At 41.2% G+C, this 11122-nt stretch overlaps 1 long non-coding RNA gene across 1 annotated transcript; it reads left to right on the top strand.

Annotated features, from left to right (window-relative positions):
• The first annotated feature begins 437 nt into the window (after window positions 1–437).
• On the top strand, window positions 438–8050 carry LOC131479543 (uncharacterized). Its single transcript, XR_009244956.1, has 4 exons — window positions 438–476; window positions 4359–4425; window positions 5843–6022; window positions 8020–8050. It is a non-coding gene; the product is annotated as an uncharacterized LOC131479543 (long non-coding RNA).
• Window positions 8051–11122: the final 3072 nt, after the last annotated feature.

Below are 11122 nucleotides of genomic sequence, written 5' to 3'. Positions count from 1 at the left end.
AAAGACATAAATGAGGCAATCTGAAGTTGAGAACCAAGTGCAACGGGGGGAGAGGGCCCAGCCCTTGCTTGCAGAACAATCCCCTCTACGAAGCAAAGAACTCTTGGTGCTGAGAATCAGTCCCTGGGCCCTGCCTGATTTTACGTTCTTTCTCTTTGGACTTCTGTTATACTTCCTGCACCACATTAAAGTATTTACTACACATTGAAGATTCTTTTTCCTGGCTTTGGGTTATGTGAAGTCACCCAAATAAATTATCAGTCGGCATTGCTACTTTATATGCAATCTACTATGATATTCCTCAGACTTCCTTGGAAAGCTGGCTTGGAATTTCATAATTATGTGATACGCTGAGAGATTTCTATCACTAGTTCATGTTCTCCTTTTCTGTTTTACAGTCTGGAATTGTAACCGTTAACACTTTAGACACAGTTAGGGATGTTATTCGTATGGCATTACCAGTACTGGGATTAACTGTAAGTAATCTGAAAGATATTTTCAGCTAAATAACTTTACTTTTTCAGATAAGTTTATTTTCATATTGCCTTTGATACATAGACACACATCTACAGTTTGTATGTTTGTATACTATACTTGTGTGTGTAAGAAACCAACTGCATATATGATGAATGTTATTGCTAGAAACATGCACACGCGAGGTAGGAAGCATTAGAGATATAATTCCCTATGAATGGGCATCACTCTGGCATTTTTATTTTAAATTTTGCATGAGCTGAAAGGTGTAGCTTAATAAAATGTGGGTATACTTTCAGATTATTTTCATCTATTTTACCCTCAATCTTACAAACATGGATAAGGAGCATTTTATCAGCTTCCTATATCCTAATACCAAAGTGATAGACTTGTGTGATAGGTTGCTCTTTCCGTCTACTGTCATTCCACTTATTCCATACCTGCTGATTCACTCCCTCAATATCAGAGTTTCAACATAAAGAACGCTAAAGTGCGTGTCTGCCTTTTTGTTTTGGAGTTTTTGAGAAGCAGAGTATATGCAGAGGCAGAGAAGGAAGTGAGAAAAGCAAGTAGAGAAAAAAAAGAGAGAGAGTGAGTTCTCCCACATATTGGTTCAGTCTATAGATGCCTGGAGTGCCCAAAGATGTTCTGGAGCTAAGATTTGGAGCCAGGGATGTAATTGATGCACCTCAAGTAATTTACAGGAACCCAAATACTTGGGTGTCCTCAGTTGCCTCCCAGAGTGTGTACTTGCAGGAAGTCAGAATCAGGACCTAGAGTTGGGATGGAAACCCAGGTATTGTGATAAAGTTCTCGGGCATCTTAACCACCTACTAAAATCCTGTCTCTTACTGTAAGTCTTGGCATAAAAATGCGAGAATAGAATCCTGCTTTTGATACTGATCTTGACAATGACATCCCTTGTGTCTCTTAAAAAAATCAGTGAAGAACAAGGTAAATTTTGAGTGAAAGCATGGCTTCTGAGGAATGTGTGTTATCACCACTTACATGATTTATTCATTATTTTTTAAGTTTCCTTTGTTCAAAGAGACACATTCAAGCACATGTAGTTGAGCATTCTCAACCATGGAGTCACTCCTCACATGTTTACAACAGCAAGAGGGCTCATTCCTGGGGCTTAGAAATGCTTCCCAGACTCAGTGGGGGTGATGGCAATCCAGATACATGGGTCCTAAGTGTTGCTCTGTTGGATGCACATTGGCAGGTTTGCAACAGAAGTTTAGTGGGAGTGTCCTGGATCCAGTGACCTGGATCAGACTCAGACACCCTGATAATTTTGCCTTTAAGTGTCTGCTCCTTTATAGACGCCTACGTTTGGCCTATTTTGTTGATGTTTTTCCTGAAATGAGCACTAGTTACAAAGCTATGTCCATCTTGATGGAGGCAATGGCATTTATGTTGCAACCATCGAACCCTGTTCTCGCTCATTGAAGAGCATGCATTCCATAAGGAACATAAGGAACAGTTTGCCCAGTGTTGAGCCCTGAAAACTGTCCTCTGGAACTGTGAAAACGCCCTACTATCGTGACATGCTCTGAGATTTTTATTCCCGTTTTCTCTATGTGAATCCTAGTCAAGCCTTATGAAAACGGAGGGCGATCAGAGTTTGGCATAAAAAGCCTGTTATTGTCACCATATTGCAATGAAGTTACACACTTAAAGGAAGGATAAATTGCTGAATTTCTGTGTACTGAGTAAAGAATACACCTCTGGACTTAGGTCTAATGAGTAATACATGACTCTTCAGTAAGACTGACTCAGAATTAAGCCTTGGAAGAGAGGGAGTTGTTACATGAATCTGGTTGGTGACATGGCTTCAACATTTAACTAGAGTTAATTTTATTTAATGGCTAGAGTTTTGAAAAAATATTTATTTATTTTTACCACAAAGTCAGACAAAGATCTTCCATTCACTGGTTTACTCCCCGAGCGGCCGCAACGACCAGGACTGAGCAGATCAGAAGCCAGGAGCCAGGAGCTTCTTCCGGGTCTGCCACACGAATGCAGGGTCCCAAGGCTTTGGGTAGTCCTCCACAGCTTTCTCAGGCCACAGGCAGGGAGCTGGATGGGAAGTGGGGCTGCCGGGATTAGAACCGATGCCTGTATGGGATTCTGGAGCAATCAAGGCGAGGATTTTAGCTGCAAGGCTACTGTGCCTGGCCCCATGGTTCGAGTTTTATTTGTTGAAAAGTCTCATCAGAAACAAATTCTTTCAATTTATGGATGAGTGGTGCATCCAGTCTGTCCCAGTGAAGACACTGCACATAAGAGTTCCATACTTGGAAACTAGCATTGGGTTAGATTTTCCTGCTATCAGAAAAAGGTTAGGCAATGGATCTGTATGTATGTGCACATTTGTGAGAGACAGCTTTCATACCCAGGGCACTCCACAATGGCAAGATAATGCATTTTATAGATAATGAAGGCTATCAGAAAGATGATAAATGATCACGCCATTTGAATCTTGTTTTTTTTTTTTAAATTAATTACATTGCATTATGTGACACAGTTTTACATTGTATTATGTGACAGTTTTATAGGCACCGGGATTCTCCCCACCCCTCCCCAAACCCTCCCCCCATGGTAGATTCCTTCACCTTGTTGCATTACCACAGTTCAAGTTCAGTTGAGATTCCTTCATTGCAAGTATATACCAAGCATAAAGTCCAGCATCCTATTGTCCAGATAAGTTCAACGGTTTCTTAGGGAGACCATCTCTGGTTTGAAGGTAGAGCCGGCAGAGTATCATCCCGATCAATTAAAAGTCCCAACATAACATCAGCAACAATTTATAATGTTGTGGAATTAGTGGACATAGTATTGAGTAACCAAAATGTTAAAAAAAAATGCAGGTTCTTAACCACATCCTGTGACTTCTTCATTGACATTTCAATTTTAGTTTATATACTACCGGGTTCTATACACCTTAAAATGGCTATAGATTACTATTCAGCTGTCTCATGTCTATTTTCATTATAGTGTTTAGCATTTTATAACGTTGAAGCATAATTTTGTTGAACCTGGCTTTTTTTCGGGTAGTCTAGACTGGCTATAACTCTAACAAGACATTTGTCAACAGTTTAGGTGCAGAACAGTTTAAGGGGGGGTGTGCAGAGCAACTAATCTTTGTGTCCCACCTTGTAAGGTATAAGTGAATCCACGCTGACCATTTCCTGTCTGATTCTAAGCTTTCCTTGTTGTTCTCTATCTATTCTAGATTTTTTATTTTAAGTTGCTCCCTCTTGAAATTAATTGAAATCGCTGAACAAAAATGTAATGTAGATGTGCTGGTTTCAGCTGGTGTTTCTAGAATTGCATAGATAATCCTGTTCTTCATGTGGCCTGTTCTCCAGCTAAGAATCCTCATTTCTGTCCTCTTCATTGTCATCTAGATACTTGCCTGCTGTTTTTGGATGGCTGAGTTTAGGATGTTATGCAGGTATTACTTTGTTTAGACACATTCTTGGTGTGTGGACAAGGACATGGAAAGGAATCATACTATTCTCCAAGGAGTCGGCTGACTGAGGGAAAAGTGATCAGGAGTAGACTTACCTTCATTAGTGTATTGGCATAAATGTGTTAAGGAATTTAACTTTGTTGGACAGAATTGCAATGGCTCAGATCCATGACTTTATCAAAAGTCATATGACATGTATCTGGGGCACACACTTGGGGTCTCTGAGAGGGCCGGTGTCAATTCTATTAACAGCTATGGCCACACATTCCAATGGATCAAATGGCATCGTCACTGGTCCCAATTATTTTCTTCTTTGGGAATGCAAAAATGCTCAGGAACTATGTCTTTCAGTGTTCTCTCATGAAGACATGCTTTGAGGCCTAGTTCTTTTTTTTTTGTCTCCAAGGGCTCAGAAAAAGATTACCAACTGTGGGTGCATGCTGGAAAGAACGTGCCTCCCTTCCCACTCCTGGGTAAGTGTCCGGGAAAATCAAAGAAATTAACTGGTTCAAAATTGCACTTTCAGTCCTGTGTATTGATGGTTTTTCCTAAAGATTATACCCCAAGAGCCTCTTGCAATCATCATTCACACATTTAAAACAGATTTACCACATGCTTACTGCATGGCAGATCCAGGCACCTGTTCTCTGGCTTCATTCATCGATTTTCATGATAGATGGAGCAGAAAGGAGGTTTATGCTCTGCGTCCTGACATCATAGGTATAGACAATGGGAAAATGTCCAGCATATCTTTGTCAAGATATCTTTAACACTTTCATTGGGAGTCTTTCCTTTATTGGGAGTAGTGATGCGTACGACAATGTATCCACTTCTTGGCTGCTATCCTCTATTGTACAATTCATCTATGAGACCATATGTATACAGACACATAAAATATGCATATTCACATACATTGTCATATATGTATGTGTGCACATACATACAGGTGCATGTGTAAATACATAGGCATCTGTGTATGCATAAATATTCACACATGCATGTGCTCCTACAATATGAATGCATATTTATGTATATGCATGTATAATATCCTATACCCATCCATATATATGTATATATTCACACACATGGGTATACACATAGGCATATATATATTAAAACTACACATGTATTAAAACTTCATCTGTATTCCTAAGTCTAATAAAAATGATTTTGCTTGCACTCTGTAAAACACTGGGTAGGATAGCTCTGGGTCTCCAACACTTCGTACCCCTCCCTCCGTTAGCTGTGAAGACCACCAGAGAGGGCCACTGTGGGGAGGAAGTGTAGCAGCAAACCATGGCTGCAATGCTGTTGAATATGCTGGATATGGATCTGAAACTTAGAAAAGAGTCTCTTACCATGAGTTAACGTCTTGGGAGAAAGTTTCTTGATCACAGTAACTCATGAGATGTATAACCCAGTTATTAATGTTTACCACTGATGTTTGCTCATATATCTGCACAAAGCAGTCTATGTAATTAGAAAGTATGGAAAGTGATAGCTTGTTGAAAATGATTGCATCTTTACACATGAGTTGCAAGATCTCATTGGCCTCAACACGGGCATTAGAAGGCCTTCTATGCTTTCAATGAACATTGCAGAAGTCATCACCATGCAGTGTACTGAAGTATCTATGCTTTCCAAACTAGGTAATGGGTTTCTATTTCATTTTCTCTTGACTTTGGGAACGTCCTCTGCTATGGTAGCCCCTTTATGCAGAGTCTTTCCAAAGAGGTTGCACACAATCACTCAGAGGATGTAGTTTCTCTCTTGCAAAAGTGCCCGGAGAGCCCGAGTTGCCATTAGTGCAGTGTCCACACTGACAATTGATGTGTTTGATTATACTTACCACTATCAGCCTGATGTATATTGAGATTCTTCTCTGCCTAGGTCACGAGCACCCGTATGTAATTCAAGAACACTACCATGAGGTTTTACCCAATCAATGTACACCGGAGAAGTCCACCTCTCCGTCCAGCCTTCGGCAGGCCATCCCGAAGATCTTAAAGTCTGGACAATTGCAATTTGTCTTGAAATGCCGTGAGAAACCAAGATCCCGCCTTAGGGGTGGTGAGTGCTTTTGTTAGCAGCAAAGGCCTGTCCTTGGCGCATATCTGCATTCCTGAGAACAAATTCACAGCACAGAGGTATTCTCTATATGGGAGGATGAGCATGTAGAGACAGGGACCCAACACCTGCTGAGGTTCAACTTTAGACAAATGATTTGAAGGCAGAATGATTTAAGTACATTCTACAAGCAAGTAATGGGTTATGTTGTTACACTTACACAATACAGTCATGTGAGTAATAGGAACACCAGGTGGCTGGCACACAGTTGAAACTGTTTTCTGTTTTAAGCAAAAATTTGAACATGGTAGCTTGCAGGAGCAGATGTCTGCATTTGAGAATGTATTTCTTCTTACCTCTTTTCAAAATGGTGGAACTATGAATGCTTGGTATTGGGTTGCTGTGTGATTTCATGCCCACGTGGAGACTATTATCCCAGGAAGAATGACTATGGAGTCTCCATTGGTGGCAAAAGACTGGTGTCTAGACCTATTTAGGCCATCTTATTATGAAATGAAATAATTTTACCCAGGGGTGTGGTGAATCAAGTAGCACGTTACATTACTCAATACAGTGAGGTGTAGGTAACATCATGCTGTGCAAGTGACAAGTGGAGTGAACCTGAAGGTTCAAGGTCTGAGGATCTAGGCTGATGAAGCGACATATCTTAGAGCTCATTTGGCTTGCTCTGTGATTCAGTAACATAAGGATTGCCCACCAATTTTATCTGATGGTGATGCATTCAGGAGCCCAGAAATGCCAAAGAATAGCTGGTGAAAGACACTTGGTGAAATGTGACTCCCCTATGTCACGGCACCTTGGCTCCTCTGGTGCCTTTTTCAATATTAAATATAAGTGGATGACCTCAGGAAACCATTTAGGTGCCTCATGACCAAAACATGAATATCTGAGTAGTAGACATTCAAAACTCAAGTTTTCTTCATGATCTTCTTGTCTATGGGAAGCTGTTTCAGTGGGCACTTGGTAGAGCTTGATAAGTAGTTAAAAACCTGGTTTGTGTAGTTTTACACTCATAAAGAGATGTGTGTAGAAGATGAAATCAGACCAACCAGGGACAGTCTAATCTTTGTAACCCTGCAGGGTGAGGGAGGCAGAGGATGATTGAACTAGGTCAGGCAGCTTGTGTCATGCCACAGATCTCTCTGAATGGAGTGAATTCACAGTGTTTCTTTACTCCAAGACCCAGCCAGGAAATCTCAGAAAAGGCAATGTAACATGAAAGTATATTATGAAACACCCTTGGTTTGAAATTCTTCTAGATTTTCAAATGAGATATGACTCCTGAATCCACTGAGTAAGCAGGATATACATACACCACAAAGGCAAAAGTGATCTGAGAAGTATCACTTTCAGAAGAGTGGAACCTGAAAAGCTTCCTCAAGTATCTATCTTTACCATTCAATAGATTGTTAGAATAAGGGGCTGGAACACAAAGAGAGAGACACACAGAGAGAGAGAGAGAGCGAGCCTTCCTGTTTTTTTCTTCGCTCCGTAAATGCCAGCAGTGGCCATGATTGTACCAGGATTAGTGTCAGTGTTGGGGTCAGGGCAGGAGTCTGAGATCTTATCCATGTCACCCTTATGAGAGGTGGGATTGGCAGTAGATTTTTGGAACTTCTTCCATGTTGCACTTGCAAGAAGCAGGAATTCAGTTGTATTAGCCAGGGCCTGCATTTGTAAGAAGTTAGAACTGGAACCCTATGAAGGCATCAGACGAGGTTCTCTGATATGGGTCTTAGGCATGTTAGGCAGTAGGCTAAACACTGGCTCCTAACTACCACCTTACAGGAAATTTGCAGGAAAACACATTAATGCCACATGGATACAAATAGCTAATTTTGGATGAGAGGAACTTGTACATGCAAATGCCTCTGTTTTTCTCTTTTCTAATTCAGACAAAAAACATGTATCCAATGGAAAAGGTAGAAAGAGAATCTGTCATTGACAGTGTACCTGTAATAATTTCACTTTCTCCTCAGGATTCCTCAGAAGCTGCATGTCTTGCTGGCGTGCCACCACAATCCAAAATGATCCTCCACAGGATGCTGATTCATCTGTGGAGTTCAATGTGCTTCAAATGGATGACCTTGCAAGAATAATTTTGGTAGGTGTCATTACGCTCTTCTGAAGGCAAGTCTTTGTCAACCACTGGCTTTGACTGACAGGCTCTCTTATTCTGACCTCAAATACAAGCACAATCCAATTAGGTATTGCAGCCTTACTTGAAACACAACAGGAAGAAATGATAAGCTATCTACTTCACTGGTTTCAGTAATGTCCTCCAGTAACCTGCTCACCAAAGCCAAAATCCCTGTGAGTTCCCATCCACACTGCATCTTCTAACCTCTTTCTTGAAATGTTCCTCCATTCCTTTGTCTAGATGACTCAGACTTCTCACTCAACCTCATTCACATGAGCTTAATTTGTATTTCAGATTCCTCAAAGCATAATCCTGCAATGTATTTATACTCCCATCGTGAGAAAATGTATCAAATAAAATCCACGGGACTTGGCGTATGTTCTTTCCAATGAGGATTTTTACTAGGCAGAAAGCACGTTGGCTGATTGTCCAGTATATTTGCTTACACTCTCCTGGATATAGAGAGTAGCATCCTGAGTGGGAAAGAATTTATCAATTTAGGTGCATGCTAGATGTTACGCTAGGCCTTGCACCATATACAAGTTCATGGAGTTCCTAGGGTCTTCATTAAGATTATATCCTTAATGGATAAAAGGAACGCATCAGTCAGGTAACATATTATGTCCAAGGTCACATGCAAAAAAAGGACACTAATAAAGGACAAATTCCCATGGTGGTTTGACTGTGAAGCAGAAGGAAATGAAATCTAGTAGGATGGGCACGCAAAGAAGCCATCTTGCCATGTGTGGACATTTATCCTGGTTTTTTTTTAAGGATTAATTTTTTAATTAATCCTTCCAGGTCTCCCATGTGGGTGCAGGGTCCCAAGGCTTTGGGCTGTCCTTGACCGCTTTCCAAAGCCACAAACAGGGAGGTGAATGGGTAACGAGGCTGCTGAGATTAGAACTGGTGCCCATATGGGATCCTGGTGTGTGCAAGGTGAGGACTTTAGCCACTATGCTACTGTGCTGGGCCCTCCCTGGTTTTAAATGAGTGTAGACAACTATAGGAAGCAGCAGGGCAGCCCATAGTCATTGAAAGAAGGTTGAGTTGATGGCAACAAGTGTGGCAATAATGTTTTCCCAGTTAAGAAACAATGAGAGTGGCAGTGTAAATAGTAGAGATAAAGCTGTTAAATGCTTGAAAAATGTTTTGGTTTTACAGTTTTGTTTCCTGTACTGGAAAACAAGGTTAAAATCAGCAGTCAAAAACCATTAGGTGTATGTGCACAGATTAGATGGGCGATTGGAAAATATATTTAGAGCCACTGAGACAAATTTCCTTCCTTTCCATCCATCAGCTCTTGCTATGTTAATTCACATCTCGTGTCTGTTCTTCCCCACAGGTGTAGTCCCATCATCTGGGCTGGTGGTTATGAAATGTTCTATAATTTGCTGTCTTTTTTCTTTGCCACAGGAGATGCTTCATGTTTTGAAGGAAAAGGGGCCACAGACAAAGGATGTTTTTCATAAGATTGACAACATAAAATCATTTCTATCCCTGAAAGAAAGAGTTATGCTTGGAGGAGTATTTGATTGGGCTAATGAATCTCCACTTGTCGTAGCCGCTTTATTAAAGGTAGGGAGAGGTGTGTTATCATCCATGCATAGTAAGGAAGCTGTGTGAAGGGTTTCGTTTATCATGGCAGCTCAAGAACAGTGATTGGCCGGATTGACTAAGCATCCAAGAAATCAAAGAAAGCATCAGAAATTCCAAACTGTAGGTGGCTGCTTCCTTCATTGGACAGATGCATGTTAGGCTTCCCTAGTTTTCAAAACCTACTCCTGCTGTCTGCATCTGCACACTCTATGCAAAGTAATGCTACTATAGTTTCTAATACAAAAGGGTCTTCCAAATCCTGATTATTCATATGAAAGTTTGGCCAAAACAATCCTCCTGTATATGCTGAATTTGATAGTACTTTGCTTATGACATCAAACTTTTCCAAACACACCTCATTTGAAGCTGTTGAAAACCACTCTAGGGGTTTTCTACATTACACAAACATCTACCATAAAATGAATTAAAATACACCTAGACCCAAAGAAGAGGTGCCTTGATTTCATCGTGGCTCTTTCCCAGTCTCATGCCCTTTGCTTGACAGGTACTTAAGAAGGACTGCTTAGAGCTGGCTCAATGCCAACCCCCATTGGTATCTTATGTTCATTCTTACTGTACTTAAGCAAGTACTCATAGTTGTGTTTGCATAGTAGCCAGTCCTGATCACAAAGTTTAGATCAAAAGATTGTGAAAGTGCCTACAACAGGCAAAGCAAGGTTAGAATTCTAAAAATGTTGAGTGTTGTGGAATGTTGGGGCTTGGGTGGCTGTCATTCCACATCAGAGCACCAGTTGGAGCCCTGCTGTGTTTTGGCTGGATAATCCTGTTAATGCCTCTCAGAAGTCAGAAAAACACAGCTAAAGTACTGATCTCCTTGCCATCCCTGTGGGAGACAAGAATAAAGCTCTTAGCTTCTGGCATTAGACTAGGCCTGACCTTAATACTTTGGTATTATCCTCATTTGTCTATGCATGATCTCTCTCTCTCTCTCTCTGTCTCTCTCTCTCTCTCCCTCTCCCTCTCTCTCTCTCTCTCTCCCTCTCTCTCCCTCTCTCCCTCTCTCTCTGTCTGTCTGTCTTTCTCTCCTTTCCCTTTCCTTCTCTCTTAGTGCATCTATCTCTCCCTACCTTCTCTCACTCTTTGTTTTTGTTATATTTGTGTGTCTCCCTCTCTCTGCATTTCTGACAATTTTGTGGAGAATGTGTGGGCCCCACCCTTGGAAATACAAGTCCTGCCGGTTAGCTCCAGAGTTGGTGATGGGCTGAGCTAGGTGTGACCATGGAACCTGCCATCACTTATGGGTAAAGGAACCAACAATAGTCTTGGCAGGTGAAGGCAGCAGCACCCAATTGTGCATCCTAAAACAGGGTATCTGATGGGCT

Source organism: Ochotona princeps, chromosome 2 (assembly GCF_030435755.1).
Source record: "Ochotona princeps isolate mOchPri1 chromosome 2, mOchPri1.hap1, whole genome shotgun sequence".
NCBI lineage: Eukaryota > Metazoa > Chordata > Mammalia > Lagomorpha > Ochotonidae > Ochotona > Ochotona princeps.
Note: the sequence above shows the minus strand (reverse complement) of the source record. Positions and strands in the feature narration are given on the sequence as shown.